The following is a 23,682-nucleotide window of genomic DNA, read 5'->3' on the forward strand; positions in this document are numbered from 1 at the left end:
TCATCTAAAAATCCATGAGCATTGGTCCCTAAACTCATCAAAAAATGTAGCTATGATCCTTTTCATCAACTCCGTTAAAACTTCCGTCAAAATGAGGCATGTGCCACATATGTGTGGTTGAATCAAGGGGAAAATATAGAAAACTAGATGAAAAAAAATGTAGCAATGCCCCTTCAACTTTAACCCAATTAGAGAAATGATCCATCCACTTTAACCCAGTTGAAGCAATGGATCATCAACGTTAACCCAATTGTAGCAATAGTCTTTCTAACTTGAGTCATTCTGATGGAATTCTAATGGAGTTGACAAAAATGACCATACGTGCATGTTTTGATGAGTTAAGGGATCAATGATCATGCATTTTTAGTTGAATGACCATTACTCCAATTGGATTAATGTTAAGGAACCATTCCTCCAATTTTCTCTGTCATATAACCGACTATTGATTGTAGAAATGTAGTATTAGGATATTTTTTTTGATTTAGTGTATCAATTAGTTTGTTGAGCCAAAAGAAACATTTAGAAGAGAAAACGTGAACGATAACACTCTGCATCTATTGTGAATGATTTCTAGGGATTGAGTTTAACGAGGTTGGTAGTTAAAAGTGGAATGCAATTTTAAGCACCAAAACTTGATTACGTTCCTCTCATTTTTTCTATTCACTTTTGCCTCATTTGTTTTTGGTTGCATCGCCTAAAAAACATTGTGCATCTCTACATGTATATATATATATATATATATATATATATTTTTTTTTTTTTGTTTATACATCTCTACATGTGTGTATATATATATATATATATATAACTTTTGATTAAAACAGAAAGTCACAAATGTTAAGACCCGTCCGGGTAAGTTTGCTATTTTTATTCTCAAATGTGTGAAATGACCAAAATATCCATAGAAGGGGAAATGTTGACTTCTATTGTTTACCTTGTCATGACATGTATAAAATTATCCTATTAGTAATTCTTGTAATACTCATTGGTACGAACGTGTGGGCGTAAGTAGAACGAGATTTAGACATAAAAACACAACTTTTTTCAGTCCGTAAATGCAAGGCTATTTTCATAAATTTAGAAGTTCTGCTTGAAGACGCATGCATTAGAGAAGACTGAAGGGATTTAAAGTATTTTGAATGTGTTGGTGAAAATGCTGGAGTCTTTTTCCATGAATGATTTGGGAATTTTTGTAAAATGAAAGGAAGAGTATGAGGTTTTATAGGTGAAACGTTGCGGGGTCATCCATCTGTTGAATGCACACCGACCTTTCTTAGGATTATTAAATCCAATGGTTAAAATTGACAAAAATTTCTCATTTATCATGAATGCAACAAAGGCAAACTTCATCATTATGACCTTTATGACGATACTTGAGACAGCACGTCTGAATCTGGAATGTCTCGTCTACTTTACAAAAGCGAATAACCTAATGAAGATTGAAGACTAAACGGTACATATTCTAGCATACAACGGAAAGCATGGTCTTTGGATAACTATCCATGTGACATCCCACATCGCCTAGGGGAGTGATCCTTAAATGTATATTCTCATCTCTACCTAGCACGAGGCCTTTTGGGAGCTCACTGGCTTCGGGTTCCATAGGAACTCCGAAGTTAAGCGAGAAGGGGGCTAGAGCAATCCCATGATGGGTGACCCACTGGGAAGTTTCTCGTGAGTTCCCAAAAACAAAATCGTGAGGGAATGGTAAGCCCAAAGCAGACAATATCGTGCTACGGTGGTGGAGCGGGCCCGGGAAGTGGTCTCTCCCCCTGGGCAGGGATGTGACAATTTGGTATCAGAGCCTAACCCTGGTCGCGTGTGTGCCGACGAGGACGTCGGGCCCCTAAGGGGGGTGGATTGTGACATCCCACATCGCCTAGGGGAGTGATCCTTATATGTATATTCCCATTCCTACTTAGCACGAGGCCTTTTGGGAGCTCACTGGCTTCGGGTTCCGTAGGAACTTCGAAGTTAAGCGAGAAGGGGGCTAGAGCAATCCCATGATGGGTGACCCACTAGGAAGTTGCTCGTGAGTTCCCAAAAACAAAACCGTGAGGGAATGGTAAGCCCAAAGTGGACAATATCGTGCTACGGTGGTGGAGCGGGCCCGGGAAGTGATTCACCCCGAGTCGGGATGTGACAATCCATCCTCAAGGGGAACAAGTTCCTTTTAAATATGTAGTTAGGGGCAATTGTGAGACCATGATTTTCCAGGGCCAGAGTAAGGCTGATCGAAATAGAGTTACCTCAGAAGTCTAACCATGAACTAAACAACTCCAATCGAAACTAGATTAACGGAGAAGTGGTGCCACCATCATCTTGTTCCGGAGCAGTGGGTGGGAAGTTGCTCGTGAGTTCCCAAAAACAAAACCGTGAGGGAATGGTAAGCCCAAAGTGGACAATATCGTGCTACGGTGGTGGAGCGGGCCCGGGAAGTGATTCACCCCGAGTCGGGATGTGACAATCCATCCTCAAGGGGAACAAGTTCCTTTTAAATATGTAGTTAGGGGCAATTGTGAGACCATGATTTTCCAGGGCCAGAGTAAGGCTGATCGAAATAGAGTTACCTCAGAAGTCTAACCATGAACTAAACAACTCCAATCGAAACTAGATTAACGGAGAAATGGTGCCACCATCATCTTGTTCCGGAGCAGTGGGTAAAGTCCAAGTAACTTCGCTGAGAATAACCATGTTTGTTCTGCAAGACACATGGATCTGATCTGTATGAAAGTTGTCAGACATCCTATATATGTCTTAAGAGTTCCTACAATCCAGGAATTAGAGTGCGCTGCAAGTAATCACACTTCTAAAGATAATGCAATATCTACTTCTAGATATATTCTAGGATTCTCATGTCTTAGCAAAATGACTCTATTCTAAAAATGTCTCTCTTCTGACTGGTATAAATACACCCTTTCTAGTTCGTCTCTGGTAACGTAATCATCGCACTCTGATTCTCTTGGCCACTACTTGAGTCTTATACTTGCTTACTAACCTGACCATCCAAGAGCTTTTGGCAGGCAAACACCCCCCCCCCCCCGGGGATCCGAGGCTCGCTCATGATTGTTTGCTGCTTTACAGGTTACTCGGATTTGTGCCTCCACCATCTACAGTTGTGCGGAAAACCATGCTGACAAAATAAAATAAAAATCAACTTTGGTTCAAGAACCAGACTCGTTCAGGTCCCGGTTTTCATCTTGACAGAACCGCTCATAACCAAACCAAACCGTAAATATAAATAATTTTTGAAAAACAAAAATTCATAAAATTAACACTATTAACAAGGTAGGACTTGTCGAAGGTGTGAATGGACATTAATTTCACAAATGTTTCTTTACATCTTTCACTACTCAAGATTGCACCATATTGGGTGTATAGTGCTGATAGAAAGGAAAAAGAGAATCGATTAAGAATTGAAAGATTTTTGGATGATTACAAAGTACTCAAACAACGCATGTACTCGTACGCGGATATTAAGAGGATTACAAATCAATTCCAGGACAAGTTGGGCCAAGAGAATATGGAACTGTATTCCAAAGAATGCTCTCTTCTAAATTCCTTATAGCTGTCAAAAGTCCTCAACAGTTCCAAGGGAGATGGATAAGAATTCGTAATACTGAGAGATTGAATCTTTTCACATTCGGCCAAATTTTCATGGGATTTTAATTAGATGAAACAATGAATCTTGAAAAAAGCAAAACAAAATTCAATACTGAGAGATTGAATCATTGAAGTGGACGTGGATGTTGGGTACTCAACAGTCCAAGAATGAAAGCTCTCATACCAATTTTTATCCAAAATTTGGAATTATGTGTGCATTGCAACGATTGTCCGAAGGATTATTCTTCTTTTATTAAATTTCCATGGAAAATGAGCATGGGGCACAAAAGTTGAACGAATGAAATATCAACGATTTGCAAAAGTATTGTGAGTTTGACATGCCATTTTTATTCCTCTTATGCAGTCATGTTTGTTAAAACACAAAAATAAATATGACTTTACATAAGGAGAGAGAAAGAGTATTTTTCTTTGAAAAAATCAACTATTTATTGAAGAGGATGTAGATGTTGATTGATGGGTCATTTGAATAGGAAAAAACGACTTTGAAGGGAGACGAGACATTCATTAGAAGCTAAAAAAAAAAGAAAGTTATAATGATTTAGAAAAATAAAGTTTTAACGAAACATTCTTGATACTTTTCATTTTTAACGAAAAACCATATTTTTACCTTTCCTGGCTATTATGCACTACACCTTTATTTATCATTTTTTATTAAAACTAAAGTTTTTTTGAACTTTTCGTTAGTTTTCCTTTAGAAAAAAGCAAGAAAGCCACATTTTCAAAATGGTAGTCATTGAAACAATACTTGATTAGAAGAAAAGTCATAGTATTGTATTTACAATTTCAAGTCTTGAGGGTAACGAGAATGCAAGTTTCCAATCGAAATATGATATGAAATTTCTACATAACTATATATGAAAAAGAAAGAAGTCTAGTTTCTAAGTGGAAGGGCTTCCAATTGATGTGAGTTTGTTGAGAAATGAAGATGAAGATGAATATTGTTGTTGATGTGAGTTAGTGAACAACAGAACAAGTTGCGTCTCCTTAGGCCTTTTAACATGGTATTACCAGAAAACAAGTTGTTATTAATAAATGTAACTGATTGGTGAACTAAGACATGCGGTACGATTCTTGATAACTAGAGAAGATGAACAGTGTCATGACAAAATTTATCTAACTAGACCCAAGGGAAAGCCTTACGAACTTCATATGCAGTGGGATAAAATCTTAAGCTAATTTCCTTGATAATCTTATAGTCATTAAGTAAAATGTATATGCATATTTCTAGATGCATACACACCAATGGACATAATATTAACTCCTTTTAAGTAGTCATTTGCAAATCCCTCTCACATGCTCTTTGTAATGCTCATGCGGTGACGTTCTAATCCCTTATATATAACCTTTTCTGATCCATTTTTTCATCAATATGCCAAAATCCCTTTAGAATTTGCAATGGGAATTGTTATTGGCACTCCAAAAATCTTATTTTACACTCCAAACTTTCTATATCTGGAAAGAAAAATACACTTGTGAGAAGTGTAGAATGAGATTTTTGGAGTGGCAATAACACTTCCCTTTGCAATTTATCTATTTGGTTATGGCAAAAAAAAAAAAAAAACTTGGAATTTCATTTAAACTCTAAAATCTAGGGATGTGAAAACAATTTTCTCTGTATTGCAACGATTGTCCAAAAGATTATTCTTCTTTTATTAAATTTCCATGGAAAATGAGCAGGGGCACAAAAGTTGAACGAAGGAAATTTCAACGATTTGCAAAAGGATTGTGAGTTTGACATGCCATTTTTATTCCTCTTATGCAGTCATGTTTGTTAAAACACAAAAATAAATATGACTTTACATAAGGAGAGAGAAAGAGTATTTTTCTTTGAAAAAATCAACTATTTATTGAAGAGGATGTAGATGTTGATTGATGGGTCATTTGAATAGGAAAAAACGACTTTGAAGGGAGACGAGACATTCATTAGAAGCTAAAAAAAAAAAAAAAGTTATAATGATTTAGAAAAGTAAAGTTTTAACGAAACATTCTTGATACTTTTCATTTTTAACGAAAAACCACATTTTTACCTTTCCTGGCTATTATGCACTACACCTTTATTTATCATTTTTTATTAAAACTAAAGTTTTTTTGAACTTTTCGTTAGTTTTCCTTTAGAAAAAAGCAAGAAAGCCACATTTTCAAAATGGTAGTCATTGAAACAATACTTGATTAGAAGAAAAGTCATAGTATTGTATTTACAATTTCAAGTCCTGAGGGGTAACGAGAGTGCAAGTTTCCAATGGAAATATGATATGAAATTTCTACATAACTATATATGAAAAAGAAAGAAGTCTAAGTTTCTAAGTGGAAGGGCATCCAATTGATGTGAGTTTGTTGAGAAATGAAGATGAAGATGAATATTGTTGTTGATGTGAGTTTGTGAACAACAGAACAAGTTGCTTCTCCTTAGGCCTTTCAACATGGAATTACCAGAAAACAAGTTGTTACTAATAAATGTAACTGATTGGTGAACTAAGACATGCGGTACGATTGTTGATAACTAGAGAAGATGAACAGTGTCATGACAAAATTTATCTAACTAGACCCAAGGGAAAGCCTTACGAACTTCATATGCAGTGAGATAAAATCTTAAGCTAATTTCCTTTATAATCTTATAGTCATTAAGTAAAATGTATATGCATATTTCTAGATGTATACACACCAATGGACATAATATTAACTCCTTTTAAGTAGTCATTTGCAAATCCCTCTCACGTGCTCTTTGTAATGCTCATGCGATGCCGTTCTAATCCCTTATATATAACCTTTTCTGATCCATTTTTTCATCAATATGCCAAAATCCCTTTAGAATTTGCAATGGGAATTGTTATTGGCACTCCAAAAATCTCATTTTACACTTCAAACTTTCTATATCTAGAAAGAAAAATACACTTGTGAGAAGTGTAGAATGAGATTTTTGGAGTGGCAATAACACTTCCCTTTGCAATTTATCTATTTGGTTATGGCAAAAAAAAAAAACTTGGAATTTCATTCAAACTCGAAAATCTAGGGATGTGAAAACAATTTTCTCTGTATTGCAACGATTGTCCAAAAGATTATTCTTCTTTTATTAAATTTCCATGGAAAATGAGCAGGGGCACAAAAGTTGAACGAAGGAAATTTCAACGATTTGCAAAAGGATTGTAAGTTTGACATGCCATTTTTATTCCTCTTATGCAGTCATGTTTGTTAAAACACAAAAATAAATATGACTTTACATAAGGAGAGAGAAAGAGTATTTTTCTTTGAAAAAATCAACTATTTATTGAAGAGGATGTAGATGTTGATTGATGGGTCATTTGAATAGGAAAAAACGACTTTGAAGGGAGACGAGACATTCATTAGAAGCTAAAAAAAAAAAGTTATAATGATTTAGAAAAATAAAGTTTTAACGAAACATTCTTGATACTTTTCATTTTTAACAAAAAACCACATTTTTACCTTTCCTGGCTATTATGCACTACACCTTTATTTATCATTTTTTATTAAAACTAAAGTATTTTTGAACTTTTCGTTAGTTTTCCTTTAGAAAAAAGCAAGAAAGCCACATTTTCAAAATGGTAGTCATTGAAACAATACTTGATTAGAATAAAAGTCATAGTATTGTATTTACAATTTCAAGTCCTGAGGGGTAACGAGAGTGCAAGTTTCCAATGGAAATATGATATGAAATTTCTACATAACTATATATGAAAAAGAAAGAAGTCTAATTTCTAAGTGGAAGGGCTTCCAATTGATGTGAGTTTGTTGAGAAATGAAGATGAAGATGAATATTGTTTTGATGTGAGTTAGTGAACAACAGAACAAGTTGCTTCTCCTTAGGCCTTTTAACATGGTATTACCAGAAAACAAGTTGTTACTAATAAATGTAACTGATTGGTGAACTAAGACATGCGGTACGATTCTTGATAACTAGAGAAGATGAACAGTGTCATGACAAAATTTATCTAACTAGACCCAAGGGAAAGCCTTACGAACTTCATATGCACTGGGATAAAATCTTAAGCTAATTTCCTTTATAATCTTATAGTCATTAAGTAAATGTATATGCATATTTCTAGATGCATACACACCAATGTACATAATATTAACTCATTTTAAGTAGTCATTTGCAAATCCCTCTCACGTGCTCTTTTTAATGCTCATGCGGTGCTGTTCTAATCCCTTATATATAACCTCTTCTGATCCATTTTTTCATCAATATGCCAAAATCCCTTCAGAATTTGCTATGGGAATTGTTATTAGCACTCCAAAAATCTCATTTTACACTCCAAACTTTCTATATCTGGAAAGAAAAATACACTTGTGAGAAGTGTAGAATAAGATTTTTGGAGTGACAATAACACTTCCCTTTGCAATTTATCTATTTGGTTATGGTAAAAAAAAAACTTGGAATTTCATTTAAACTCGAAAATATAGGGATGTGAAAACAATTTTCTCTGTATTGCAACGATTGTCCAAAAGATTATTCTTCTTTTATTAAATTTCCATGGAAAATGAGCAGGGGCACAAAAGTTGAACGAATAAAATTTGAACAATCTGCAAAGGGATTGTGAGTTTGACACGTCATTTTTCTTCCTCTTATGCAGTCATGTTTGTTAAATATGACTTTACATAAGGAGAGAGAAAGAGTATTTTTCTTTGAAAAAATCAACTATTTATTGAAGAGGATGTGGATGTTGATTGATGCGTTTGAATAGGAAAAAACGACCTTGAAGGGAGACGAGACATTCATTAGAAGCTAAAAAAAAAAAAGGTTATAGTGATTTAGAAAAATGAAGTTTTAACAAAACATTTCTGGTACTGTTTACTTTTAACGAAAAACCACATTTTTACCTTTCTTGACTATTATGCACTACACCTTAATTTGTCATTTTTCATTAAAACTAAAGTTTTTTTTGAACTTTTCGTTAGTTTTCCTTTAGAAAAAAAGCAAGAAAGTCTTATTTTCAAAGTGGTAGTCATTGAAACAATACTTGATTAGAAGAAAAGTCATAGTGTTGTATTTACAATTTCAAGTTTTTAGGGGTAATGAGAGTGCTAGTTTTCAATTGGAATATGATATGAAATTTCTACATAACTATATATGACAAAGAAAGAAGTCTAAGTTTCTAAGTGGAAGGGCTTCCAAATGATGTGAGTTTGTTGAGAAATGAAGATGAAGATGAATATTGTTGTTGATGTGAGTTAGTGAACAACAGAACAAGTTGCTTCTCCTTAGGCCTTTTAACATGCCGGAAAACAAGTTGTTACTAACTCTCGCGTGTTCTTTGTAATGCTCATGCGGTGCTGTTCTAATCCCTTATTTATAACTTTTTGTGATCCATTTTTTCATCAATATGCCTAAATCCCTTTTGAATTTGCAATTTATCAATGTGGTTATGGTAAAAAAAATAATAAAATAAAAAAAACTCGGAATTTCATTTAAACTCGAAAATCTAGGGATGTGAAAGCAATTTTCTCTTGTTCGGCAACATGTAGTGAGAGCAAAGGCAAATTGTACAGGAAAAAGTTAGAAATTGGGGATGAAGATTCCCAATTTTAATTTCGTCTAAATAAGTGTAATTTCAAAATTCTAACTACGATGAGAATCACAAATACATTGCGGGGAAATCTTGCGACAGCCAAACTTTACGATTAAGGTGCTAAATTTCATGATAAAACCTAATAACGGTTTAGGGCTGCATTGTTCACTCTGTTAACTCTCCAAATCTTCGACAAGATTTTCGGCTTGTGCATCATCTTCTTGCTTTGTTCTAGGATCAGCGCCTCTACTCTCTTCTTTCTTGAATTATTTTAGATTTTCAGGTAGACTCTTTATGCCTGTTGTGAATTTTGCTAGTTATTTTTATTTTCTGATAGTCATCTGTTTGTTGTGCTTTTTTCCTTCCAATTGAATTGTGTATTGGTTGGATCTGTAACATTTATTTTATTTTATGGATATTGGTGTTAGTTCCTTGTTATAGATGTTGTCCCCTTGAAGGTTAACAATAGCCAAGACTAAACATGATGATTTTGGTGTTAATTATTTTCTCATGATACTAATGCCAGATTGTTCTCTCTTTTGCATTGACATGTAACCAACTGTTGATTGTACAAATATAGTATTTTGGAGAACTTTTTTTTTCTTCCTGATTTAGTGTATCAGTTCATTTGCTGAGACCAAAAGAAAAACGTTGTAGAAGAGAAAACATGATTGATAACATTGTGGTCTATTTATTTATTTTTTGATAGAAGCGATAAAGTGTTTCATTACTAAGAACAACTAAATACAAGAGGTGTCAAAAGATACAATTTCTCCAATGATCAATTTCTTGAATAGGAAGATAGTTCACACAAGAAGCAAATACTTTTAAACTCCTATACGGCTACCTCTTTTACGACTACCACAATAAACCATCACAAATAAGAGTTCCAAGTAAAATTGCAACAAAGATAGCAGACACAACATCCTCACACCGATACCCTGATATAAAGCCATTGACAACAAGACCACATAAATCGCATAAGAGACACAAACAGATCACCGAAGCAACACAGGGTTTACTAACTTAATCCGCTCAAGACGCTACAAACAAAAACTTAAAATTAAACTAAAGTCAATGACGTGTCCAGATGCGTGTCCATAGGGAAGACACGAGTACAGATGTGGCAAGAGACGTGGGTTGTACAACCATGAGGTTGTGTCCGTGGCAAGGACAACAAAGGATTAGTGCTTAGGATGGCAGAGGAAATACCACGGCAAGCTAGAGCCACCCGTCACATCGTCGATGCCGCCACAAAAAGCCGCCAAGGGTTTCCGCTGACCAGGAAAAAGATAAGATTTGTGAACACCAAGGCCACATGGGTCACAACATAGCAAAATTGAAATCTTTGTCATCCTCAGCGTTATCCGACCGCTATCCACAAATTAAAGCAACGAATTGGGCAAGTGTGCAAAAAATTTCCAATGTGCGTCTATTGTGAATGATTTACAGGGATTGGGTTTAATGAGGTTTGTAGTTAAAGTGGTATGCAATTTAGAACACCAATACTTGATTACGTTCCTCTCATTTTTCTATTCACTATTGCCTCATTTGGTTTTTTTGTTGCATCGCCTCAAAAACCTTGTGCGTCTACATGTATGAGTATAACTTTTGGTTAAAACAGAAAGTCACATATTTCATAATTAACTATTTAAATTTCTTGCATATCACAATATATCTTTGTTCATACATTCAAACAAGCATGACAAATACTAAGGAAGAAAATAGGGAAAAAATGAAAATTATTGTCACTACAATTGTATATATTTTTTTCCTTTTGAATAAACAATATTATCTACATTAAGGGGGTGAGGGAGTGGCCTAAGCCTTACAATGGGCTAGCAATAATATAGTTCAATTCGCCTTTGGTGAGAATCGAATATAAGATATTTCACTTACAAGTGAAGAGAAATATCCTAGACCCTAACTGGATATGTTATTATCATGGTCATGCATTGGTATAGTAACAATATATTTGGATAAGGACAATAAACTTAGAATTTTGACAAAAGTCAGAATTTATAAATTTACACAATTAATTCCTTTGTTTGGATTCATAAACATAGAAATTTAGACTTTCCGCGTGAGAAAAAACTTGGAATTTGGAACCTTCAATTCTCATGTTTAAATTTCATGTAAATATGTGTCATTTCTAAATTTCAGTAAGTGAGAGTTTAAAAATAACAAACATGTATTCATATTTCATTCCTCTTTGAGGTTAATCAAACAAGAAAATTTATAAATTCTAGAAAATAAAATTTTATTATTTCAATTTCTGTTATTTTAAAATTCTTAATAATTTTAAATTTTTCCACCCAAACAAAGAATTTCCTTGTCATAGAACTTTCAATTAAGATCAAGAAAGACAACCCTTTTCACAACTGCCAAAAGCAATTTTTATTTTAAAGCAGATCAATACCAAACTGCAAAAGCAAAGTAGGAAGGCTAAAATTAAGGTGAAGAATCTGCTTCCACTTATTTCCATAGGAAGGAGAGAGAGAGAGAGAGAGAGAGAGAGAGAGAGAGAGAGAGAGAGAGAGAGAGAGAGAGAGAGAGAGAGAGAGAGAGAGAGAGAGAGAGAGAGAGAGAGAGAGAGAGAGAGAGAGAGAACCCCAAGTAGTATTATAATATTGGTGGTGAGAACCCCAAGTAGTATTATAATATTGGTGGTGTTAAGTCACCTTCCGTGAAGTTGCAGTGAGGACTAGGGGTGGGCATAAAAACCGCCAAACCGCAAAACCGCATCGAACCGTAAGAAAAAAAACTGAAAAAAACCGTGTTGATCGGAAAAGTCAACTTTGAGTGTTGTATGCAACTTGGTGCCACTACCAAAGACATTTGCATTAAAAAAGATGTGTTGTATGCAACTTTATGTAATCAGTTTTAGAAGATGTATTTGAATGCATGATGATTTGGTGTTCAAATAATTTATTATTAGGAACCGTAAACCGGCAAGAACCTAATCAGAACCGGTGTAGACCGAACCGTAATGTTCTAGTCATAAATTTAAGTGGAACCGCACCGAATCGAACCGTTAATATATTTCAGTTCCGGTTCCAATTTAGGGGTGGAACCGCACCGAACCGCACCGTGTCCACCCCTAGTGAGGACTTCTATCCAGAGAAAAGTCAGTCAATGATGTTGACATAGTCAGTCAACGACAAAGATAGAATTGTGTAATCATAATGCTCTACCTCTTTTTCATTAATGGAGGACAGTGTATAATTACTACGTACTTATCTCTGCTCAATTACAGAAAAGAAAAATCCAGCGCATTATTTTTTTATTATTATCTCAGAAATGCAGAAATTGGTCGTCTCTTCCTTTTGCATATTGATACTGGTTTTCTTCAAACTAGTTGGAGCAAGCCAGTATATGTGAGCGGAATCTAACTGTAGCAATGATCAAGGCAAGGCTATCCATTTCCCATTGAACGTCAGGCGCACACATCATTGTGGAAATCCTGGGCTTGAATGCAATGGGAGACATGAGCAGCAAATACTAATAAAATTTTTTGTCAAACACATAGATTACAAGCGTCAGGAAATCCAAGTCTATTTGCCAAGTAACTGCCTGCTGCTAAAGCCTGTTGAAATCCCAAACATGCCACCCTCTCCCTTCAACGTGTCGGTAGTCGATTACATGAGTAACTTTTCCCCAAGTAACGTTACCTTATTCAGTTGTCCTACTTCTGTTGCAACACGAGATACGAATGTGTATCAAGTCCCCTGCCTCGGCCACCGTGGCAAGAGAACTTATGCCATGTTTTCTGAGTTTAGTTTTGATAATTTCTTCCGGAGTCTACAATCTTGTACAAAAATGTATGATGTTTTATCAGTTCCAAATCCAATATTATTTGAATATGAAGTTCTTCGTTTCAAATGGTCTGAACCAAATTGCACGGAATGTGAAGCACAGGGACAGAGGTGTAGGTGGAAGAACGATGGCACAAATAGTGAAATTAAATGTCTTCCCTGGAGGAAACCAAGTAAGGATAATATATATATTCATTGCTAGTTTTAAACATCTTTACATTTATGTCTTAGTAATTATTATTTAAAATATGTTGTCCAATCCATTTTTACTAGGAACATTACCTGACAGTCTCGTTTAAATTTGCAATGATCTTCTACAGGCAACACATGGAAATTAGTGCTTACAGGTGGAATCCTTGGTTCTTTGCTTCTTGTTCTACTGATGATTGCAGCATATCGAGTATATAGCGCTGATAGAAAGGAAAAAGAGAGTCGATTACGAATTGAAAGATTCTTGGAGGATTACAAAGCACTAAAACCGAGTAATTGCTTCTTCCTCTTTAAAGGCACTCTTCTCTTGAGAGGACCAGAAACATAAACGACTCACAAAAAGATGAAGGCCTTAGAATATGCAATACTATTCTGTGCAGCATTTTCAATCTTTTGTGTGATATCAGTGTCATGTACCAATTCATCCTCATTTGAATATAATTTTCTCCAACGCCTTTCAAATCATTCTCATCCCTCGAGTCCAATCTCTTGAGGCTTTTTCACCCCCAAATGTGCCTCTTTTTCATCTGTTCTGCAATCATATCACATATGTGAGAAATCCCATATTTCTGACTCTCACAATCCCGAAACCGCTCGTAATTATTGCAGCCGAGCACCCATGTTCAAGCCACACTCATATGTGCCAAAACCCTTGGCTTGGAAATTAAAATTAGAAGTGGCAGACATGACTATGAAGGCGTCTCCTATGCATCCAAAGATTCAAAAGATTTCATCCTTCTCGACAATTTTAAGCTCCGGTCCATCAATGTCGATCTAGCAAATGAAGGTGCATGGGTTCAATCCGGGGCTATACTTGGTGAAAATTTTTATGCAACTTTTAAGAAAAGCAAGTATCATGGCTTCCCTGCTGGGGTCTGTCCTACAATTGGTGCTGGTAGGCATTTTAGAGGAGGTGTGGTTATGGTAACATGATGAGAAAATATGGGCTTTCAGCTGATAACATTGTTGATGCAAAAATAGTAAATGTAAAGGGTACAATTCTTGATAGAAAATCAATGGGATATCAATTGTCAATATTGGACGTGTATTTAAAGGGAGGGAGGGAGGGACGGACGACAGAAGGAGCTAGGGAGAGAAACAGAAGGAGAGAGGCCCAATTAGGGACAAAGCTACATGTGTGAAATAAATTTGCCGGAAGCCATGGCAAAGCAGTGGGGGGAGATGGGTGCTTTATCGAGGGGATGGTTGGTTGCTAGAGATTTTTTATTTTTATTATTGTTTTTATTTTTCTATTTCTTCATAAAAGTTAATTTATGTATTTTTCATTTTTCTTATGTAACTAATACTAAGGGTAAATTTGTCTTTAAGAAATTTTTATAGATGAAATTTGGCTAAAAGGGGTTGTGTGACATACAACGAATTACTTTTATTTCTAAGATTCGTTATCTTCTTTTGAGTTCAAAATGGGGCCAGAGAAATCAAATTGATAGTAGTTAAAGGTCTATTTCAACACCAAGCCCGTCTACACAAGAATTTGGTGTTAGTTAAACATGTGTATGATTCTATCTTGATTGCATGTTAATTTAGTTTGAAGATAGATTTGGTACATGCTAGCTAATTGATATGTGATATGAATCATTGGTTTCCTTTTGATAGGACAAAAGCAAAACATTCAGAGAGATGAAGTCTAAGCAATTCCCGCACTCATTAGTCGCAAAGGATATGCTAGGTTGGCGGAGGATTTGGTAATTACATTTCATTCTAGTGCCTTCTTTTCTACAGGACAAGAACAATTTACTAATTTTTTTCTGTGTTCTACTGTGTGCTTACTGCATTTATGTTTCATTTTGTAGAAAAGAAAAAGTGTAGACCCTTCTCTAGTTTCAAGAGGTGATGTTTGGATTGCATCACATACTAAGAAGGGTGGTGGACCATCCAATTTGCTTGCTGCAGAGACTATTGTAAGTAATTTAACCATTTATTTCTTCTTGTTTGTTGATATGCAATGACTGATGAGGTCTTAACTTTGATGTGCAACGTTCGGAAAAAATTAAGCAATATGGAAATGGATCATCATCTGGTTTTCGAGGTGACGTTCTTTCCAAAGTTTTTGGTGCTGAGCGACATGGCCGTGCAAGAGGAGTTGGAGGTGGTGTTCCTTCTACAAAGCTTGGAATATTTTCACAGAAAAAATTGCGCAATCACCAAATGGATGGAAGGGTTCACAATTTAACTAATCAGGTCAGAGCACTGACAGAATTGGTGCATCTTTTTATGAAAAATCAGATTAGTGATTTAATAACATTGGGATCATATTGAATATTTGTGAAATCAGTTTTAGTGACGCATTAAATCACAGGGTAATGATCTACCAAGTGAGGCATCTACTGACACACAGGTTGCAGCTCCTGAGGCGCATGTTGATACTGTCACAAAAACTGAAACTCGTCTTTCCCAATGCGCAACAGATGAATCGTGGTGGCGAGGTTGATACACTTTTTCAATGAGCACATTGACTCTGTTAAAAGCTCTGCCATTTTCAATCTAACTAGACACTAGAAATGATCGTTGACTCTGTTAAAAGTTATGATGCTTTGGTCCTTTTCCATAGTTGCACATCTACTGATTTCAATGTTTTTTTCAAATCCTGCAGGTTATTTCTGAAAACATTGAAACATCGTGGTGTACCAGATGATTTGATTATAAGACACCTTCCCTTTGGTCCACCAACTTATTTATAACTGCTAAATGGTACGTAGTGTGATAATTTTCAAATATTTTGATATAACATAGAAATTCTTAGGGCCTTCAGCAACAAAATTATGAAAAAGTGAGTGAGATACAATTAAAAAAATGAAAGAGAAGGATCATAATTTTCAAATATTTTAGTTTCATTGTTAAAATCGATTGTGAGTCTATTGTTATTGTATTGTCAATTTGTTTATTTACTTGAACTTCCTAGTATCAATTTGGTTAGATATATCTAGCACCACCATAGAAGCTGTTTGTGTATATATGAAATAATAAAAATGATAATTTGATTGGGTTGCTTTGGTATAATTTATATACACTTATTTAATAATAGTTTCCTACAGATTTGAGAATTAGCCCAGCACTTCTTAAGGAATTTCTTTGTTTTTTTGTTGGCATGGTGCTGTTTTGTGATCAAATTGGTTGCTCTATGGACATGGAGGATGTGCTTGGGAGATCGGTTTTTTGGTTTGATGCTGCTTTGTAGGCATAATTACTATAGAATCTGCATCAGTTGTAAAAGGAACAAAACAATTCAGATTTTTTGTTTATGTCCAAACTTAGAATTGTATTGTAATTGACAGATTCTACTAATTAATCTGAAGTATTTGGAGTTTAACATGTTTATGATCAATATTGTTATCCTTCTATTGTATTTCTTACAATATCAGTTTAGATGCTGTGAAGTGAGGTCTGTCTAAAAATGATATGCTAAAAATAGATGTATGCTGTAATTGTCTTCGCAAGATTACGACACTCAACAAACGCTGTATCAAATATAAATTACGGCACACAGGTATGCCAGAATTGTTTTCGCAGTATTACGACACCTTATTAACGTTGTAACTAATACCAATTAAGGCGCTTAGGACACACCTTAAGAACATTTACGGTGTGTTTTACTTAAATTATTCACGACTATCAGAGTATGTCGTATTTGTCAAAACATCTTTTACGATAGGGGCTTTTACTGCTTGGAGGCTCATGCCGTGAATAACCGTTTATGGCACCCTTTGTGTGCCGCAAAAGGCCAATTATGTTGTAGTGATCAATGGTTACATTTTTAATCTACATGTTTCGTTCTAATATATTTATTGCTATAGTATGTTTTGGTTGGTTCAAATTTGTTTTACATAAATATATGGGTACAAAATTTTTGGAGAATATTATGTAAAATGGTTTTTAAGGTTGCTGCATTTTATATACCCACGTATGCATGTCTATAAAATAATTTGTTATGATATACATTCTTTTCCTTGAGTTTCTAAATGTACCCATGAGTTTTCTTGTAATTTCGGTATGTACCCGTATGCTATTTATGTTATGGGTACATACATTATTTTTGGTCTAAGTTGGTGGGTACATTGCTTTTGTATGTATGAATTCAAGGTTAATTACACTAACACCCTTGAGGTTCATCGAGTTTTCACAAAACCCCCTTACGTTTGAGACATTACACTAGTACCCCCTGAGATTTTAATTTCCTTTCATATAGCCCCTTAAGTAAAAAATCTGCTAACGAATTTACTAATTTACCCTTATAATTAAAAAAATAGCTATTTTGTTAAATAAGAAAATCTTCATAAATATACAGAAAAACAATATTAAATTAAAATATTGAATATTAAAAAAAATTATAATCAAAACGGCAGAGTTCTAGCTACCTATGTCTCTCTCTCTCTCTATGAATCTTCATTTTTCACCACAATTTCTTCAAACATTTACAAAAATTAAACTACCATCAATTCCTTAATTACCATTGTAATTGCTTCTTCCTCTTTAAAGGCACTCTTCTCTTGAGAGGACCAGAAACATAAACGACTCACAAAAAGATGAAGGCCTTAGAATATGCAATACTATTCTGTGCAGCATTTTCAATCTTTTGTGTGATATCAGTGTCATGTACCAATTCATCCTCATTTGAATATAATTTTCTCCAACGCCTTTCAAATCATTCTCATCCCTCGAGTCCAATCTCTTGAGGCTTTTTCACCCCCAAATGTGCCTCTTTTTCATCTGTTCTGCAGTCATATCACATATGTGAGAAATCCCATATTTCTGACTCTCACAATCCCGAAACCGCTCGTAATTATTGCAGCCGAGCACCCATGTTCAAGCCACACTCATATGTGCCAAAACCCTTGGCTTGGAAATTAAAATTAGAAGTGGCAGACATGACTATGAAGGCGTCTCCTATGCATCCAAAGATTCAAAAGATTTCATCCTTCTCGACAATTTTAAGCTCCGGTCCATCAATGTCGATCTAGCAAATGAAGGTGCATGGGTTCAATCCGGGGCTATACTTGGTGAAAATTTTTATGCAACTTTTAAGAAAAGCAAGTATCATGGCTTCCCTGCTGGGGTCTGTCCTACAATTGGTGCTGGTAGGCATTTTAGAGGAGGTGTGGTTATGGTAACATGATGAGAAAATATTGGCTTTCAGCTGATAACATTGTTGATGCAAAAATAGTAAATGTAAAGGGTACAATTCTTGATAGAAAATCAATGGGATATCAATTGTCAATATTGGACGTGTATTTAAAGGGAGGGAGGGAGGGACGGACGACAGAAGGAGCTAGGGAGAGAAACAGAAGGAGAGAGGCCCAATTAGGGACAAAGCTACATGTGTGAAATAAATTTGCCGGAAGCCATGGCAAAGCAGTGGGGGGAGATGGGTGCTTTATCGAGGGGATGGTTGGTTGCTAGAGATTTTTTATTTTTATTATTGTTTTTATTTTTCTATTTCTTCATAAAAGTTAATTTATGTATTTTTCATTTTTCTTATGTAACTAATACTAAGGGTAAATTTGTCTTTAAGAAATTTTTATAGATGAAATTTGGTTAAAAGGGGTTGTGTGAAAGAGAATTAAAACTTAAAAGGATGTTAGTATAATGTCTCAGTGAGGGGTTGATGAACCTCAGGGGGTGTTAGTATCATTAACCCTATGAATTCATGGGTACATTATTTCTCTTAATACTACTCAATAAAATTCACAAAAATATGTGTAGTGTCCATGAATTTTTATTGTAGAAATTTTTTTTTTTTTTTTTAATCCTTAAGTCTCATAATTCGTGAAATTTGTACATATATGATCCCATAAATTTTTGAATTTTATTAAAATTGTTTTAGCTGTGACATCATCATGAATAACAACATTATTATTACCAGGTGGTAGAACAACTCAATCTAGATTTAAAATACCCTTGGTTGTTACTGATTCTTTAATTTGTGCAATAAAAATGAAAACACAATTTGCTACATTAATTGAAAAAACAAATTTAATTATATGGGATGAAGCACCTATGAACCATAAACATTGCTTTAAAGCATTGCATAAATCACTTTCTGACGTTTTATCACATTTATATAGTCCAGAAAACAATATGTCTTAGGTGGTAAACCTCTTTTATTAGGTGGTGATTTTCGACAAATATTACATGTTATACCTGAAGGAACCAAAGAAGATATAATAAATGCTTCTTTAAACAGTTCGTATTTATGGTCACAATTTACAATTTTCCGTTTAAAAGAAAATATGAGATTATTAAAAAATGGCATTAGCATTGTGGAAAAGAAAAAATCAGTGATTTTGCAGATTGGCTTTTACAAATTGGTGATGCAGCAATTAATGATATAAGCGATGAAAATAATTTTAATGATGCAGACACATCTTTGATTCAAAAACCTGAAGATTTAATAGTTCATGCTTCTGAAAATCCAATTTCTTCTATATATTTTTTTGGCAACTTATCCCAATTTTGAATTTTCTTTTAACAAGTTTGATTATTAAAGAGAACGTGCTATCATAACACATTGAAACACCATTGTTACAGATATAAACAATAATATAATTGATTTGTTACTTGGAGAATAACATGTGTTTCTAAGCTATGATTCATTGTGTTCTTCTAATGGGAGTATTGAAAATTTAGAGACATCATATCCTGTTGAATTTTTTAACAAACGAGATTTCAATGGTCTGCTTCCACATAACTTGACTTTAAAAATAGGAATGCTAATTATGTTGTTACGAAATTTAAACCAATATTTGGGTCTGTGCAATGGAACTAGATTAGTTATTACTCAGTTATATAATAGAATTATTGAAGCCAAAATACTTGGAGGAAACAATATTGGTTATAGAGTTTTCATACCAAGAATCATTCTTGCATCAACTGAGAGAAAGTGACCTTTCCTTTTTAAAAGAAGCCAATTCCCAATTAGACCATGTTTTGCAATGACTATTAACAAGAGTCAAGGACAATCTTTGAAACAAGTTGATTTATATCTTCCAGAACCAGTTTTTTAGTCACGGTCAGTTATATGTTGCGTTATCTAGAGTGACATCAAAAGAAGGTCTCAAAATTTTAATAATGGATGGAGAAAATAATGTGAAAAATTATACTGTAAATATAGTGTTGGAAGATGTTCTCCAAAATTTAGGATAAAATTGTTAATCTAATTAACCCATATATAAATATTTATGTACTTATTCATTGTAATTCAAACAACTATATCACAATCTTTACCTATGGTTTACAAATAACTACTAACTCTTATAACTATCTATCTTTTGTATATGCATGATGAACAATATAAGCAGTAGAAAAACAGCATCGAAAACAGCATTCAACTTAGGTTTGTTTTGATGTAACTATTTTTCTTTACTTTTTCCGCAATAAGAATCATTTACTTTTAAACTAGGCTTATAACATCTTAAAATATTTAGCATCCGCATACGATTAGTATTGAGATTGTCTTCCACTTTTTTCGCGCATTGAAATGCTCTCTCTGTATTTGTCAGTCTTTAAAATTGTTTCTTTGTCAAGTATATGATTTCAACCTTTCCTTTTCCATTTTTTTTTATTAAACAAAGCTCTTATATACTTAATGTTGATTTCCTTTTTTGTACAAATTAGTTGATCAATCTGTTCAAATACAATCTTTCTTTCCTGTTCCCTTTCTTTTGCCATGCTGGTGCTCTTGCTACTCATGACTCGCTCACCTACTCAATCAATCATCTACATTGTTCCTTATACAGGTACATTCATCTACATTGTTCCTTATACAGGTACATTTGGGTAACAATCAATGGTATGTTAAAAAAAAAATATATTTTATTCTTTTTTTTATAATTGTCTTCTGCTTAGATTAAATTTTTACTAACGTTTCTCTTTGGGAGAATTAGTTCTTACCAATATATATGCACACTATCTGCTTTTTACCTGGTCTTAACACATGATTAATTACTTTCCTACCTGCTAAGGGGTTGACTTGCGCATCCAAAGTATTATCAAAGGCACTGCCACCAAAAAGGTGCCCACTCCACAACCTTTGGTTGAACCAAAGAACATCACAGCAATAAGGAAATCATTAAATCTATCTCCGCAACATTTTTATTAGGGTGAAGTGCTAATTTAGTTCCTGAACTATCACCTTAGTGAAAATTAGGTCCCTGAATTATTTTTTCGGTAAAATAAGTCTCTAAATTCATTACAATTTGCTAATTTCATCCCTACTATTATATTCAAAACTATTTTATCCAATTTTTCGTCAACTTAAGTCACTTGACACACTTTAGAGTGTAATACCATCATTTTCTTGTCTATAAGTCCTTAACATTTCATATAGGTTGCAAATTTAATGTCTAATTTACCCTTAAAAGTTAACTTACACTATTTCTTTATGAAAAACTATCAATTTATCCTCCAAAGTTAACTCCATACACTATTTCTTTATGAAAAACTACCAATCTACCCTCCAATGTGTATCACATGCAAGTAACGTGGCTTAAATTGACAAAAAATTGAATATAGTAGCTTCAAATATAACATTGGGGATGTAATTGACAGATTTTTATAATTCAGGGACTAATTTTTCTAAAAAAATAGTTTAGAGACATAATTTTCACTAAGGTGATAATTGAGGAACTAAATTGGCTGTTTACCCTTTTTATTAATCATTAGATAGATTAAACGATTCCCCTATGCATATTGTGTTCTTTTGTTGAACCAAACCATGTCAACAAAATATATCTATGGTTAAAGCATCTAGATTCATGCTTTTGGATGTGCATCTTAAACCCCTCGATGAATAGCAAAGCAATTTATCATGTGTTTACAGTAAGTCAAAAGAAAAAAGTGTTTGTCTATATATTGGTAGGAACCAATTCCTCTGAAGAGGAGAGATGGAAGTGATGATAATACTTAAAATAATCAAAGCCCAAACAATTTACCAAATTCTATCTCTATACTCCACAAAGACACTAAATAAGACATATCTGATCCATTTCTGAACATCTTTTCTTACCGTTCTTACAATAGAAAGGGCACAAAATTGACTTACACAGTCTTCCACAATACTCACTTTGCTTCAACCCATATTTCACTTTGTCAAATCATACATGTTCCTGCAATAGGTGAACTCATATTTATCTACCACTTCTTGCTAATTTTAATTTTTCCATTCCCATCTTTGCTACAAGTTTTTACATAATTTTTTACTGCATTTGTCAATTCTTTATATATATATTTTTGTCTTTTATGTGTTTTATGTGTTGGCACAAGGTTACACCAGCATTAAACAACTACAGGTCCTCGAAAGGTTTGCTAATTGCCCTATTTCATCAAGCTCAGTATAAATAGATCTTAATTTTTTACTACAGTAAAATGCATGGACATGCCTCCACAAATACAAATTAGTTCTTGCTTAAATACTTTGTGTGTTTACATAGAAAATGTTCCCATCATCTACCAAAATCCTCCACACATGAAAACAAAATTTCTTACTCAAAAATACATATTACAATACTACCATATTTGTTGTTTTTTATTAAATTAACACATTGTTTTCAATTTTATCTTCAACACAAAAGAAAATGCTCTTACACAATATGTTTGCTTACATTTTATAACTTATCTACCACATGTTAATTGTAGTTATATTGTCATATCCCGACCCGAGCTCGACCACATCCCGAGCTCGACTCCGCCATAGCACGATATTGTCCGCTTTGAGCCTTGACCACGCCCTCACGGTTTTGTTTTTGGGAACTTACACGAGAACTTCTCAGTGGGTCACCCATCATGGGATTGCTCTCGCGCTCTACTCGCTTAACTTCGGAGTTCCGATGGAACCCGAAGCCAGTGAGCTCCCAAAAGGCCTTGTGCTAATGGAGGTGGGCATGTACATATAAGGCATAGAGGATCCACTTCCCTAGGCGATGCGGGATCTAACAATCCACCCCCCTCCCGACGTCCTCGTCGACACACTTCCGGCCAGGGATTGGCTCTAATACCAAATTGTCACATCCCGGCCCGGGCCTCCACCACATCTCGTGTCACACCCCGATCCTGACATATGTCCAGGATCGACACGTGACGTTAACAAATACCCGTAACTCAACATACCCTGCCTCTGGGATATGGCAAATCACAACTTGAGAATCAAATCGCATAGTAATTTTTTGTATACTTTATGGCTGCATCTAACCTCCTCGTTAGAATGCCTACGTACCCTCATTTCGGATTAAACCATTCGTAGTTCGTCATTCACAAAATCATACATGTATCACACTGAGTTCAAGCAGAAAGGCATAGCATTCCTCAATCATTTATTAGAACTTGACCAACATAAATTTCTAGACTCAGGGCTACATAGCAAACCCCCATGAAGATTCACAATTTCTCTTCCATCCAACAAATAAATCGTTATGTCTCAACATGATATCACAATTCACACCATATATCATATTAAAAAACTGATGAAGCACAAACCGTTCTCTAGCCACATTAAT

At 34.5% G+C, this 23,682-nt stretch overlaps 1 protein-coding gene and 1 long non-coding RNA gene across 4 annotated transcripts in view; one reads left to right on the plus strand and one right to left on the minus strand.

The window, feature by feature from the left end:
• The window catches only part of LOC137747456 (rust resistance kinase Lr10-like), a 98,547-nt gene that overhangs the window by 35,010 nt on the left and 39,855 nt on the right, over positions 1-23,682 (minus strand). The gene's annotated exons all lie outside the window — the stretch shown is intronic.
• Positions 14,568-16,505, plus strand: LOC137747464 (uncharacterized). Of its 3 annotated transcripts, XR_011069972.1 has the most exons (6): positions 14,568-14,880; positions 14,989-15,096; positions 15,191-15,376; positions 15,495-15,621; positions 15,789-15,886; positions 16,231-16,505. It is a non-coding gene; the product is annotated as an uncharacterized lncRNA (long non-coding RNA). The 3 variants fall into 3 exon arrangements; XR_011069973.1 differs by lacking the exon at positions 16,231-16,505 and having other exon boundaries at positions 14,569-14,864; positions 15,789-15,921; XR_011069971.1 differs by lacking the exon at positions 16,231-16,505 and having other exon boundaries at positions 14,570-14,880; positions 15,789-15,921.

This window comes from Pyrus communis, chromosome 10, assembly GCF_963583255.1.
Source record: "Pyrus communis chromosome 10, drPyrComm1.1, whole genome shotgun sequence".
NCBI classification, from domain to species: Eukaryota; Viridiplantae; Streptophyta; class Magnoliopsida; order Rosales; family Rosaceae; genus Pyrus; species Pyrus communis.